The 13,876-nt window shown below is 41.8% G+C and overlaps 1 protein-coding gene across 1 annotated transcript in view; it reads left to right on the forward strand.

Annotated features, from left to right (window-relative positions):
- Positions 1-1,153: 1,153 nt before the first annotated feature.
- ACSF3 (acyl-CoA synthetase family member 3) overlaps positions 1,154-13,876 on the forward strand; it is a 69,996-nt gene continuing 57,273 nt past the window's right edge. The window contains exon 1 of the mRNA XM_075281931.1: positions 1,154-1,216. The gene's annotated coding sequence lies outside the window, so the exon portion shown is untranslated. The remainder of the gene's footprint in view (positions 1,217-13,876) is intronic.

The raw sequence follows: 13,876 nt of genomic DNA on the forward strand, positions 1-13,876 counted from the left end.
GACAAAACTGGAATTGTTGGCATGTATGCTGGGCACCTCAGTGGCAGATTGCATTGACTATGACATGGGCTCTCTTCTCCAGTGTGATGCTGGCTATTATGGAAGTGCAAACAGCACTTTTCTCTCTGCATGATTCGTATGGAAACCGAGTGGAAACCACAAGGACCCCATTTTCAGTCTATGGGGTCTGTGTGGTTTCTTAGCTAACTGCTTTTTAATGCATATAGGTTCCCATTCACGGGGTCCCCAAGTGGACTCCCCAAACAGAATGCCGAACACAGATGTGAACCAGGCCTTACTGTATGAATTTGAACATAATGTGTCTATTTTACTACAGTACCTATCAAATGCCAGTCACTTGCTTATCAGACCGTAAGAGAAGTGACGGTCACATTATCCCCCTTCCTCATAAACATTAAGGCCAGGATCGCAGAGGTGAAAGTGAGAAGAAATTTGACATAGCCTTCCACCTCTGATTCCTCTTCATATTCTGGCCCTGCGCATTACGCAGTGGAAAGCTGAAGCAGATTTGGCTTTTGGCTGAGGCTTTACTCGCTGATTAGCCCCAGACACAATAGAGTTATTCAGACTGAGCCTCATGCTGCAGTTTTTGCGACTGAATAAACCCTGAAATATTCAGGAAGATCAAGCATGGTGTCATGGGCCCAATTCCTACATTAACCTAAGCCTAATAAAACTATATCTACCATATAAATAACTAAATAATCATAAATGAATGACACAACCCAAATTTTGGATAAATAAGGCCGCAATGTTTATTAAGGGTTAAATTTCCAAATATTAATTTGGTAATCAATCAAATTAATAATCAATAAATATAATAACCAAATATCAATAATGAATAACCAAATAGATAAGATATAACCAAGTTAACCATAACCAATCATACCAGAATCACCAATTAACCTAGTCCACCTAGCATTAGCTGGGTGACCATTTCCCTCTAACAAAGCATCGCGACAGTTCATAAAGTTTATACAAAAAAGGGGGCTGGGTGGGCGGGAGCTCAGAAGTTTTAAAGCTTCTTTTGCTGACTGCTGGACCACGGCGAAATCCCTCTTATTTATATTTGAATTTCCCGCCATTTCAGACCAACGGACCAATCAGCTGATTCTTCTTTTCACATCTGCCCGGAGATAGAAGCTTCCAGAAGGTTGAGACCACTAGCCACGCAGACCACAGGGGTAGCCCCTTGGTAAGTACCATCTTGAAACCTGAGGAGAAAAAAGGGGGGAGAAAGGCGCAGAATCTATCCCAGGAAATAACAAAATTACCTCAAAATTATTAATTAAAAATTACCCCGTCCTCTAGGGCCATGACACCATGTGTACCCCAAGCTAACAGCTCCGGGGGCCCTTTTTTCAGGATGCTTGAAAAAATGGGAGGCAGATTCTGGCTGGAATTCGCAGCTGATTCTGAGGCAGAATTTGCCTTCAAATCATCTTCATCATCAGTCATGAATATACCCTAACAGTCACACAGTCCTACCCTATAAGCACTAACAGTTATGGTGCCCTACCCTATAAGCACTAACAGCCATGGTTACCTACCCTATAAGCACTAACAGTTATGGCTACCTACCCTATAAGCACTAACAGTCATGGTGCCCTACCCTATAAGCACTAACAGCCATGGTTGCCCTACCCTATAAGCACTAACAGTCAAGGTGCCCTACCCTATAAGCACTAACAGTCATGGTGCCCTATCCTATAAACACTAACAGTCATGGTGCCTACCCTATAAGCACTAACAGCCATGGTTACCTACCCTATAAGCACTAACAGTCATGGTGCCCTACCCTATAAGCACTAACAGCCATGGTTACCTACCCTATAAACACTAAAAGTCATGGTGCCCTATCCTATAAGCACTAACAGCCATGGTTACCTACCCTATAAGCACTAACAGTCATGGTGCCCTACCCTATAAGCACTAACAGTCATGGTGCCCTATCCTATAAACACTAACAGTCATGGTGCCCTACCCTATAAGCACTAACAGCCATGGTTGCCCTACCCTATAATCACGAACAGTCAAGGTGCCCTACCCTATAAGCACTAACAGTCATGGTGCCCTATCCTATAAACACTAACAGTCATGGTGCCCTACCCTATAAGCACTAACAGCCATGGTTGCCCTACCCTATAAGCATGAACAGTCATGGTGCCCTATCCTATAAACACTAACAGTCATGGTGCCCTGCCCTATAAGCACTAACAGTTATGGTGCCCTACCCTATAAGCACTAACAGCCATGGTTACCTACCCTATAAGAACTAACAGTCATGGTGCCCTACCCTATAAGCACTAACAGTCATGGTGCCCTATCCTATAAACACTAACAGCCATGGTTACCTACCCTATAAGCACTAACAGTCATGGTACCCCTATAATCACTAACAGTCATGGTTACCTACCCTATAAGCACTAACAGTCATGGTGCCCTACCCTATAAGCACTAACAGTCATGGTGCCCTACCCTATAAGCACTAACAGCCATGGTGCCCTATCCTATAAGCACTAACAGCCATGGTTACCTACCCTATAAGCACTAACAGCCATGGTGCCCTACCCTATAAGCACTAACAGTCATGGTGCCCTACCCTATAAGCACTAACAGTCATGGTGCCCTACCCTATAAGCACTAACAGTCATGGTGCCCTACCCTATAAGCACTATCAGTCATGGTGCCCAATCCTATAAGCACTAACAGTCATGGTGCCCTATCTTATAAGCACTAACAGTCATGGTGCCCTATCCTATAAGCAATAACAGTTATGGTTACCTACCCTATAAGCACTAACAGTCATGGTGCCCTACCCTATAAGCACTAACAGCCATGATACCCTACCCTATAAGCACTAACAGTCATGGTGCCCTACCCTATAAGCACTAACAGCCATGGTTGCCCTACCCTATAAGCACTAACAGTCATGGTGCCCTATCCTATAAGCACTAACAGTCATGGTGCCCTATCCTATAAGCACTAACAGCCATGGTTACCTACCCTATAAGCACTAACAGCCAAGGTACCCTACCCTATAAGCACTAACAGTCATGGTGCCCTATCCTATAAGCACTAACAGCCATGGTTACCTACCCTATAAACACTAACAGCCATGGTGCCCTACCCTATAAGCACTACCAGTCATGGTGCCCTACCCTATAAGCACTAACAGTCATAGTGCCCTACCCTATAAGCACTAACAGCCATGGTTACCTACCCTATAAGCACTAACAGTCATGGTGCCCTACCCTATAAGCACTAACAGTCATGGTGCCCTACCCTATAAGCACTACCAGTCATGGTGCCCTACCCTATAAGCACTAACAGTCATGGTGCCCTACCCTATAAGCACTAACAGCCATGGTTACCTACCCTATAAGCACTAACAGTCATGGTACCCCTATAAGCACTAACAGTCATGGTTACCTACCCTATAAGCACTAACAGTCATGGTGCCCTACCCTATAAGCACTAACAGTCATGGTGCCCTACCCTATAAGCACTAACAGCCATGGTGCCCTATCCTATATGCACTAACAGCCATGGTTACCTACCCTATAAGCACTATCAGTCATGGTGCCCTATCCTATAAGCACTAACAGTCATGGTGCCCTATCTTATAAGCACTAACAGTCATGGTGCCCTACCCTATAAGCACTAACAGTCATGGTGCCCTACCCTATAAGCACTAACAGCCATGATACCCTACCCTATAAGCACTAACAGTCATGGTGCCCTACCCTATAAGCACTAACAGTCATGGTGCCCTACCCTATAAGCACTAACAATCATGGTGCCCTATCCTATAAGCACTAACAGCCATGGTTACCTACCCTATAAGCACTAACAGCCATGGTTACCTACCCTATAAGCACTATCAGTCATGGTGCCCTATCCTATAAGCACTAACAGTCATGGTGCCCTATCTTATAAGCACTAACAGTCATGGTGCCCTACCCTATAAGCACTACCAGTCATCGTGCCCTACCCTATAAGCACTACCAGTCATAGTGCCCTACCCTATAAGCACTAACAGTCATGGTGCCCTACCCTATAAGCACTAACAGCCATGGTTACCTACCCTATAAGCACTAACAGTCATGGTGCCCTACTTTATAAGCACTACCAGTCATGGTGCCCTACCCTATAAGCACTAACAGTCATGGTGCCCTACCCTATAAGCACTAACAGCCATGGTACCTTACCCTATAAGCACTAACAATCATGGTGCCCTACCCTATAAGCACTAACAGTCATGGTGCCCTATCCTATAAGCACTAACAGCCATGGTGCCCTACCCTATAAGCAATAACAGTTATGGTTACCTACCCTATAAGCACTAACAGCCATGGTGCCCTACCCTATAAGCACTAACAGCCATGGTACCCTACCCTATAAGCACTAACAGTCACAGAAACACAAGAAAAGATGTTCTAGTAGTTATGTGTTATGGAAAATATTTAATAATTAAAAAAAAAAACAATTAAGTATGTACTAAAACAGAAATATTAAGAGATCCGGCGTGATCAATTACAGAAATATAAGGGATTATTATTGTGCATCTGTTGTCCTGTCCATACTGTCCACTGCAGTGGCGTATCTAGGAATGGCAGGGCCGCGTGACAAACTTTTAACATGGCCCCCCCCTCGACTGACGCCAAAGCCCTCGACCAACTGACCCCTACCCCCCCCCCCCCGCACATTTCTGCGCACACAATAATGCCCCATAGTGACCCCTGCACACAGTATTATGCCCCATAGTGGCTCCTGCACACAGTATTATGCCCCATAGTGGCCCCTGCACACAGTATTATGCCCCATAGTGGCCCCTGCACACAGTATTATGCCCCATAGTGACCCTTACACACAGTATTATGCCCCATAGTGCCCCTGCACACAGTATTATGCCCCATAGTGCCCCCTGCACACAGTATTATGCCCCATAGTGACCCTTACTCACAGTATTATGCCCCATAGTAGCCCCTGCACACAGTATTATGCCCCATAGTGGCCCCTGCACACAGTATTATGCCCCATAGTGGCCCCTGCACACAGTATTATGCCCCATAGTGACCCTTACACACAGTATTATGCTCCATTGTGGACACCCATGAACAATTATTACACTCTGGGGTCTTGTCAGACCCCAGAGTATAATAATCGGAGACCCAGGGGGGATAAAAACATAAAAAAATACTGTTACTTAAATACCTCACGGCCCCTGCCGCATTCTCCACCGCTGTCGGCCATCTTCTGAGATGCCATGTGACCGGGGGGCCTGCGTCGGGACACATATGGACACAGTTCCCAGTCATGTGACTTCACGCAAATAGGCCCAAAGCATGCCCAGAGTGTGGAGAGGTAAGTAACACTGTTTTTTATGTTCCGTTACCTCTTCTGGGCCTCCGATCATTATACTTGGGGGTCCGAATAGACCCCTGAGTATAATAGTGCTTGTGGGTCCCGCAGTGTCACTTACCGATCCCGGCCCCTGCCAGGATCGGTAAATAAGTAGGGTCCGTTACTGGCTGGAGTAACTCCAACTGGTAATGGCCTATTAAAAAAACAAAAATGCAGCAGTAGCGGATGTCGCCGGGCCCCCAATGTCCCGAGCCCTGTGGCAGCTGCTACTCCTACTACCCCCGTAGTTACGCCACTGATCCACTGTATATTGTTGCAACTAACCAGCCAAAAAGCTCAACAGATCAGTCTCGTCCATCTTGGCCTCTCAGTAGACAGTCAAACTAGATGTTCTTAATAGTAATGAGACTATCTCACTCCCAGCTAACTCTGCAATGATATCTTGCAAGCTTCAACTAGAGGTCCAATAAGCATCACCAATTGCTTTATAGATTTAATTACATATAATTAAATCCATTACTATATGGAACTACTCACTTCTATATTATCTATGCCTTCCTTCTTCTCTAGACATAATGTGATCAAGTACCTTAAATAACTGACAGCTATTCCTCCTGATCCCCCATACACATGCATACAAAGACTGACCAGGCATACATTTGTTCTGAATGAAGGATGGGAGTAAAATGTCACTATACCCATTGGCATTAGATTACCTTCCCTGAAAGCAAAAGAATCAGGCATGTAAAACTGATCATGCCAAATGCTTCTTCCCCCAACATTATCTGTAGGGAATAAATCCTATTTACTGGATAGTTGTTTCTATGCCACTGTTACTCTAATGTGTATCAGTACAGAAAGGCTTGGCAGAAATCAAAGGGAACCTAACATGTAATAATGATATAACAAATAATTATTTTATAGTTTGGTTTTTTTTCTTACACCCCATATGTAACCTCCAAATCTCTGAAGCCATTAGCTCTAGTTCTGTATGTGGTAATGCATCAGGAATTATGGTGAAAAGAAGACCCGTAAACAATCACACCCACCATTCTCAGAGGAGAGCTGGCCGAGTTACCATGCATTTTGGTTTAATGTTGCACATCTCCAACCACCTGTCTGTAACCAGGTTAGACATCAAGTCCAGATAATTTTAGAGGTTGCTTGGACAATAATTCTACCAATCACAATATATCACTATGAAATCTATACCGCTGACTAATGGATAAAATAGGATGAAACCAAAGTATCTGCCACATGAAAGCAGGAAGAAGCCAACAGCTTTGTGGATAGAAACTCTGCCATAGAAATACAACAAATAATTTCAAGAACTACCACATTACCACATACCACTGCCACGTTGGCAGAAAATGCTGTTCTCTATTTGTTCAGGGTACGTGCACTCTAATGCAGAACAAGGTTTGACCTACAGCAATGCAGCTGGGGTGCTGGGAGCAGGGAGATGAAAAGGCCGCAAGCTCGGGGAAGCCCAAGGTTGGATAAGCTAAGATGCCCCCCTGTGAGAAGCCCTGTGTTCACACCCCAGACGCTTCATTATCATCATTAAAAGTGCAACCGAGTTTTTAGGCTGGGGATTAGGTGTGAGAAGGAAGGGGGTGGGGGGGCAGAGGGTTCTCCAGATGGCACTGGGCCAAAACAGAAGGGGCCCAGTCACAGTGGAGTTAATTTGTTAACTCATTCCCAACCAAAGCCTGTCAAAAATCAGATCAAAAACCATAGCTGAACAAAAATATGGTTTGTAAGCTTTACAAGGTCATGGCTATTTGTTATTAGTTGTTATTATTATTATTATTATTATTATTATTAATAACCACTTTTCTTGACTATAAAAATTAGCAAAATATATCAGTGGCATAACATAACTAAAATAACTTTATTATTTGTATAGTATTATTAATAGAATAATATCGATAGAATTATTAAATATTATCTAACATAAAGGAGGATATTTTATAAGATTATATTTTTCATCATTAAATGTATTGAGTAATATTTGTTCATAATAAACAAATGAGATATTTATCCACATATTAGTGCAAATTATTACTATTATTATTTTGATTAAACTTTTTCTTTTTTATTACAAAGTATAACAAATACAGCACAGAAGTGAATAGGTAAAGATTTTCTTACTAAAATCATGCAATATTTTAGCAATTTGCTGCTATCTAAATTTTGTATGACAAAGATTGTATGACACTGTGCCCATATATATATATATATATATATATATATATATATATATATATATATAAACAAAAAACAATCCGGTCTGTCAGCACCTTGTATAGATGGAAAATGAAGCAGTACACCACATATCGGTCCACACTGGGACCTTTCTCAAGTGCAAATAGTATTATATATATATATATATATATATATATATATATATATATTTATTTCTTTCAAGGTCTATTTCAAGGTTTCCAACTGTATAAAATGAATAATGCATCTCGTATACCGTATACCTCATATACCAGTTCCAGCACAGCACGGCAAACCTTATAGTGGGCCTTTTGATTGTAAGCTCATATAAGCTCTTTCCCAGCTTGTCTTCGACTGCTATATATTATAATGGAGTAATTCTTATAATTCCCCTGTAAGTAATTCTGACTTAGTACAGCGCTACAGGAGACGACGGAGCTATAGCAATCAATAATAATAAATAGTAATGTGTATAGTCTATATGAGTGAGGCTGAGGCCCTTCTGTCAGATGCAGGGTTTAGAGTGAATGAATTGAAGAGGGAGGGGTACTGTGGAGACACTGCAGATGGCTACGACCTATAAGTGCATCTAGGGATAAAGCCACGGACTGGGGGGGGGGGGAGGGTTGGAGGACACTTAGGCCGGACATCTGCTCGGAGAGTAAGCTTAGCTGCCGAGTTGAACTGTTAAAAAAATCCTACATTAACCCAGGACTTCGGATACATTTTGTGTAGAATTCTTTAACTATAAAACAGTATTTCTAGAGTCAATACCAGTATACATAACCAAAATCTAGATTTTTCTGAGATACCTGGAATTTTTTTCCTTCACGTGATTATTTTGAGCAATCTCAGGTATTAGTAATTATTCCTAAAAAAAAACCCTCCATAGACGAATCATCTACATTTGGATGGAATATTGATGTTGCTCTTGCAATACCACGTTGTAATACTGTAATGACGGTGATGATAGCTGGCTGCAATCGCTGTGTGTAAATCCACCCAAAGACATTACTATAATTCAGGACTGAACAGACATCATTAAAGCTGATCCTGTGTCAATGTAATCCGGTCCCCCCCCAAGGAGGCAAGACAACAGTGCACCAGATCACACTTGCTGCTTAAAAGCAAGTCTATCGTATTGTCTCATTTCACAGTCAATGAATAATAACACCCCGCACCCACAAAGAATATAATAAAAAAAAAAAACTTGACAACTGCCCTAACTCCCCCCCTCCCGCTCTAGAGACTTGAGGACAGATGGCATGTAAAGCGAGGACAAGCGATGCAGAGAGTGACAGCTGTCAGTGAGGTTACACTGACACACGTCACCTCGCTGTCCTGGGCTTATGTTAGTTCACTGAGATGCTCAGCCCTGGACAAATACAGCAGAGAGAGTGACAGCTGTAGGGCTGCCTATATGCCCCCTGTTGGCCAGAAGAGCTGATAATCCATTCTGATCACTGTACAAAAGTACCGAGAGATAGGGGAAGCAAAATATTTAGAATTTTTTTCCAACAAACAGTATATTTTAATGGGGTGGTATCATTTTTATATCTAAGGTAGAAATAGCCGGGTATAATCCAGTCTGCGGCCAGTTACAGGCTCAACATGTCATGTGACCTCACATGCCCGTCTGAGCCACAAAAAATGTGATGGGTCAGAGATTCCACTGAAGCTCCAGACTCATTCACAAATTTCTGTAAAATGCAATAAAAACTTAAAAATATTACATTGTAGACATTATCTAAATAATTCCTCCCACTAGAATATGTCTTTGTTCAGGAAAAACCATTATGGTTTACAATATTTTTCATGCTATTTAAATTCAATGCAGAACTTACCCAAAAAGGAAGTCTATCACCTCCCCCAAGCATATCAATTTTCCACCAATTTACTGAGAATATTATACAGTAGTAATCTACAACATACCATTACTATACCTTTGTCACTTTTGTAGGTTTGGAGAAAGACAGCTTTGGAGCTTCATGTAAATGAGTAAGCACTGGAAGCACTGCTCTTGCTGCTTAAAGGAGTATTCACATCTCAAGGATTTTATCTAAACTGGTAGCTTATGCAAATTGAAGACTATTCCTAAATATATTGCTTTGGAAATGTTGCTTTGTTTGCCTGCTAAGTGAACTTATTCCTCCCATTGCTTACACATCGTTACCATAACTACAGACTTGTGTGACATGTGATGTCACGGCTCTGCTCTGGCAGGACAATCAATTCAGCTAATTGCAGTTTCTCATAAAACCTGGTCTGTTATCGCTCTATATAAACACACAGTTAACAATGGGTCCCTTCTCTACAAGCATTTGCATATTATCTGATCTTCATAAGTACAGTCCTATGAAAAAGTTTGGGCACCCCTATTAATCTTAATCATTTTTAGTTCTAAATATTTTGGTATTTGCTACAGCCATTTCAGTTTGATATATCTAATAACTGATGGACACAGTAATATTTCAGGATTGAAATGAGGTTTATTGTACTAACAGAAAATGTGCAATATGCATTAAACCAAAATTTGACCGGTGCAAAAGTATGGGCACCTCAACAGAAAAGTGACATTAATATTTAGTAGATCCTCCTTTTGCAAAGATAACAGCCTCTAGTCGCTTCCTGTAGCTTTTAATCAGTTCCTGGATCCTGGATAAAGGTATTTTGGACAAACAATTCGCGTTCAGTTCAGTTTGATGGTCGCCGAGCATGGACAGCCCGCTTCAAATCATCCCACAGATGTTCAATGATATTCAGGTCTGGGGACTGGGATGGCCATTCCAGAACATTGTCATTGTTCCTCTGCATGAATGCCTGAGTTGATTTGGAGCAGTGTTTTGGATCATTGTCTTGCTGAAATATCCATCCCCGGCGTAACTTCAACTTCGTCACTGATTCTTGAACATTATTCTCAAGAATCTGCTGATACTGAGTGGAATCCATGCGACCCTCAACTTTACCAAGATTCCCGATGCCGGCATTGGCTACACAGCCCCAAAGCATGATGGAACCTCCACCAAATTTTACAGTGGGTAGCAAGTGTTTTTCTTGGAATGCTGTTTCTTTTTGGACGCCATGCATAACGCCTTTTTGTATGACCAAACAACTCAATCTTTGTTTCCAAAATGAAGTTGGCTTCTCCAAATGTGCTTTTGCATACCTCAGGCAACTCTATTTGTGGCGTGCTTGCAGAAACGGCTTCTTTCTCATCACTCTCCCATACAGCTTCTCCTTGTGCAAAGTGCGCTGTATTGTTACCGATGCACAGTGACACCATCTGCAGCAAGATGATGCTGCAGCTCTTTGGAGGTGGTCTGTGGATTGTCCTTGACTGTTCTCACCATTCTTCTTCTCTGCCTTTCTGATATTTTTCTTGGCCTGCCACTTCTAGGCTTAACAAGAACTGTCCCTGTGGTCTTCCATTTCCTTACTATGTTCCTCACAGTGGAAACTGACAGGTTAAATCTCTGAGACAACGTTTTGTATCCTTCCCCTGAACAACTATGTTGAACAATCTTTGTTTTCAGATCATTTGAGAGCGGGCTGCCCATGTTCGGCGACCATCAAACTTAACTGAACTTGAATTGTTTTGTAGAAAGAAATGGTCCAAAATACCTTCATCCAGGATTAAAAGCTACAGGAAGCGACTAGAGGCTGTTATCTTTGCAAAAGGAGGATGTACTAAATATTAATGTCACTTTTCTGTTGAGGTGCCCATATTTTTGCACCGGTCAAATTTTGGTTTAATGCATATTGCGCATTTTCTGTTAGTACAATAAACCTCATTTCAATCCTGAAATATTACTGTGTCCATCAGTTATTAGATATATCAAACTGAAATGGCTGCTGCAAACACCAAAATATTTAGAACTAAAAATGATTAAGATTAATAGGGGTGCCCAAACTTTTTCATAGGACTGTATTGTGATACTTCATAGTGTCCTGTTCAGCAGGAGGGGTAGAAATAGAGGAAGTGAGAAGAAGAGACAGCAGGCAAACTGCTGAAACACTGAGATGGGAAAACTCTTTCAAGGAGAATGGGTGATGTCATAACAATGGGAGGATCAACTCTCACTGCACAGAGTGGCTCAGGCAGGAGATGTTAGAGGTCTGAGTTGTAAGAACAGTGTTCCAAGGAGCTGAAGGTCCGCCCCCAGTGCACCAACTGCCTCATTTGCATAAGACTGAAAAGTTGTTTTTCTGAAAATGTGATATACATAAGAGAAGTATATTGTTTATCACTGTAATTTGTATTTTATCACTGTAATCTGACTGTTAAAGAGGACCTTGCGCTGAATTCAGTGCACTATCTACTTTCACATTCTGTGCCCCGGGTGAAGAGCTATCAGTGCTGGTACCGTAGCTCTTCACTGTCCGAAGGGCATTTCTGACAGTCAGTCATGAACGCCCTTCCTCACAGCAGCGTCTATAGCATTGTACTGTGAGAGCAGTGAGGACAGATGGCATGAAAATTCCGCTAGTGGGAATAAAAAGCTAGCGGCACCCATTGAAGTCAATGGGAGGCTTTTTTTTCAGCGCTGAAAATTCAGCGTCAAATAAAGCGCCATTTTCCTCCGTGTGAATGTACCCTTAGGGTATCTTCACACTGAGTTTTTTGCAGGCTGGAAAAATCTTCTTCAGGACTAGGAAACTTTTTAACTTTTTTTGACCCATTTTTTATATGATGCGTTTTTTGCCGCATTTGTTTGATGCGTTTTTTTGTTTTTTTTGCTCCAGCACGCTGTAGGGACCTGGAAACCACACTTAAAAATGCTAGTGGTTTTCGTTGTGGTTTTTTCTATAAATGAATAAAATATAAATAAAATGAGTTGCCTTTTTTTCCGCCTCCATTGATTTCACTGGATTTTTCAAGTTGGAATGCACCTGAATACAGGTCTTGTCGCTACTAAATCTGTTACTGACTCCTATTGAAATGAATGGAAGGTGTTTTTTGAGCTAGGTTTTGAGGCAGATTCCGCCTCAAAATCCTCCTGCAAAAATCTTAGTGTAAAGCTAAAGGGGTTATACCATGAGGCAAGAATGGGAGATCCTTTCTCCTGATGAATATTGAGCCTGACTGCAGACAGGCTGAATGTGGTCACTACATGTGGTGGACCATTGAAATGAATGGGACAACCAGAGATAGCTGAGGGTTTTACTTCGGCTGTCTCCAGTGCCCTCATTGAAATGAATGGTGGGAGCGCCGTCCACCATCAATCACGCCTAAATGTGCGGTTGGGGGTGGGGGGTTGGAAAGAACCCTCTGTTCTTGGGATCGGTGGGTCAGGTATCTATCCTCTATACTGTGGAAAGAGGATAAATACTTTTTGTGGCATTTCCTCTTTAAGGCAGAAGACTTCGAAGTACAAGCTTGACAGTGGTGCGTTTACATAAAGAACTGACAAAAAACGCATTATATAGGGAATAATATCTGTATAATTCAATAAATATGCATTTATGTATAAGCAAGGGCAGCTGTCCATTACTCCAGTTCTTCCTTGCCTGTACTAGACGGCATGTAAGGGATTGTATTCATCGTTCTCTTGTGATCTAGCAGAGAAATTAACATCCTGTTGAAGCATTTGTTAGAGAGCGATGAGCTCTGTGAAGATCATCTTGTTCTTGACTAATCCATTGCTGCAATGCCATAGACCCACACACTGTTCCTACCCAGCTTGCCTGTGTAAGACTATCTTATACATTTAACATTACATTTGCAACTTGTTTTATCGCATCGACAGGAAGCAAATTACAAATATAACACCAAAAACCAAAATAGGTGGAAGGATGTAAGGTTGGAAAGTCTGCAGATGTTTTGCTTGGCAGCTCACACCCTGTTGATTTCGGGGAATCCCTGAAATAAAACTGAAGGTTATTCACAAAGCAGACACACCTCAGCTTCAGGCTGCTGCATGGGGTCTTAGGTGTTGTTTGGCTAGAACGGATGTGTACTGTAAGTTGTACCCCACCTCTACACACATCGTATCTGCCTCTGTACTGCGTCTGCAGGTTTTATGGTTTGCAAAGAATTCTAAGATAAGGAAAAGAATTGCAGAATTAACATATGAAGATATTGCATATGAGGTCTTTAGAAGCAGAAACGTTGCATTTCAGTTACTGACCTCATCTACGCTATGGTCATTTTTTTTTGTCTGTAAAAATGTAACTGAGTACTGAGCTTTTATGCAAACAGTTATTAGTTATAGTTATTATTATAAAACCAGATTAAGATTTTGTGCTCATGGACTCATGAGAC

Source organism: Leptodactylus fuscus, chromosome 7, assembly GCF_031893055.1.
Source record: "Leptodactylus fuscus isolate aLepFus1 chromosome 7, aLepFus1.hap2, whole genome shotgun sequence".
In the NCBI taxonomy this organism is placed as follows: domain Eukaryota; kingdom Metazoa; phylum Chordata; class Amphibia; order Anura; family Leptodactylidae; genus Leptodactylus; species Leptodactylus fuscus.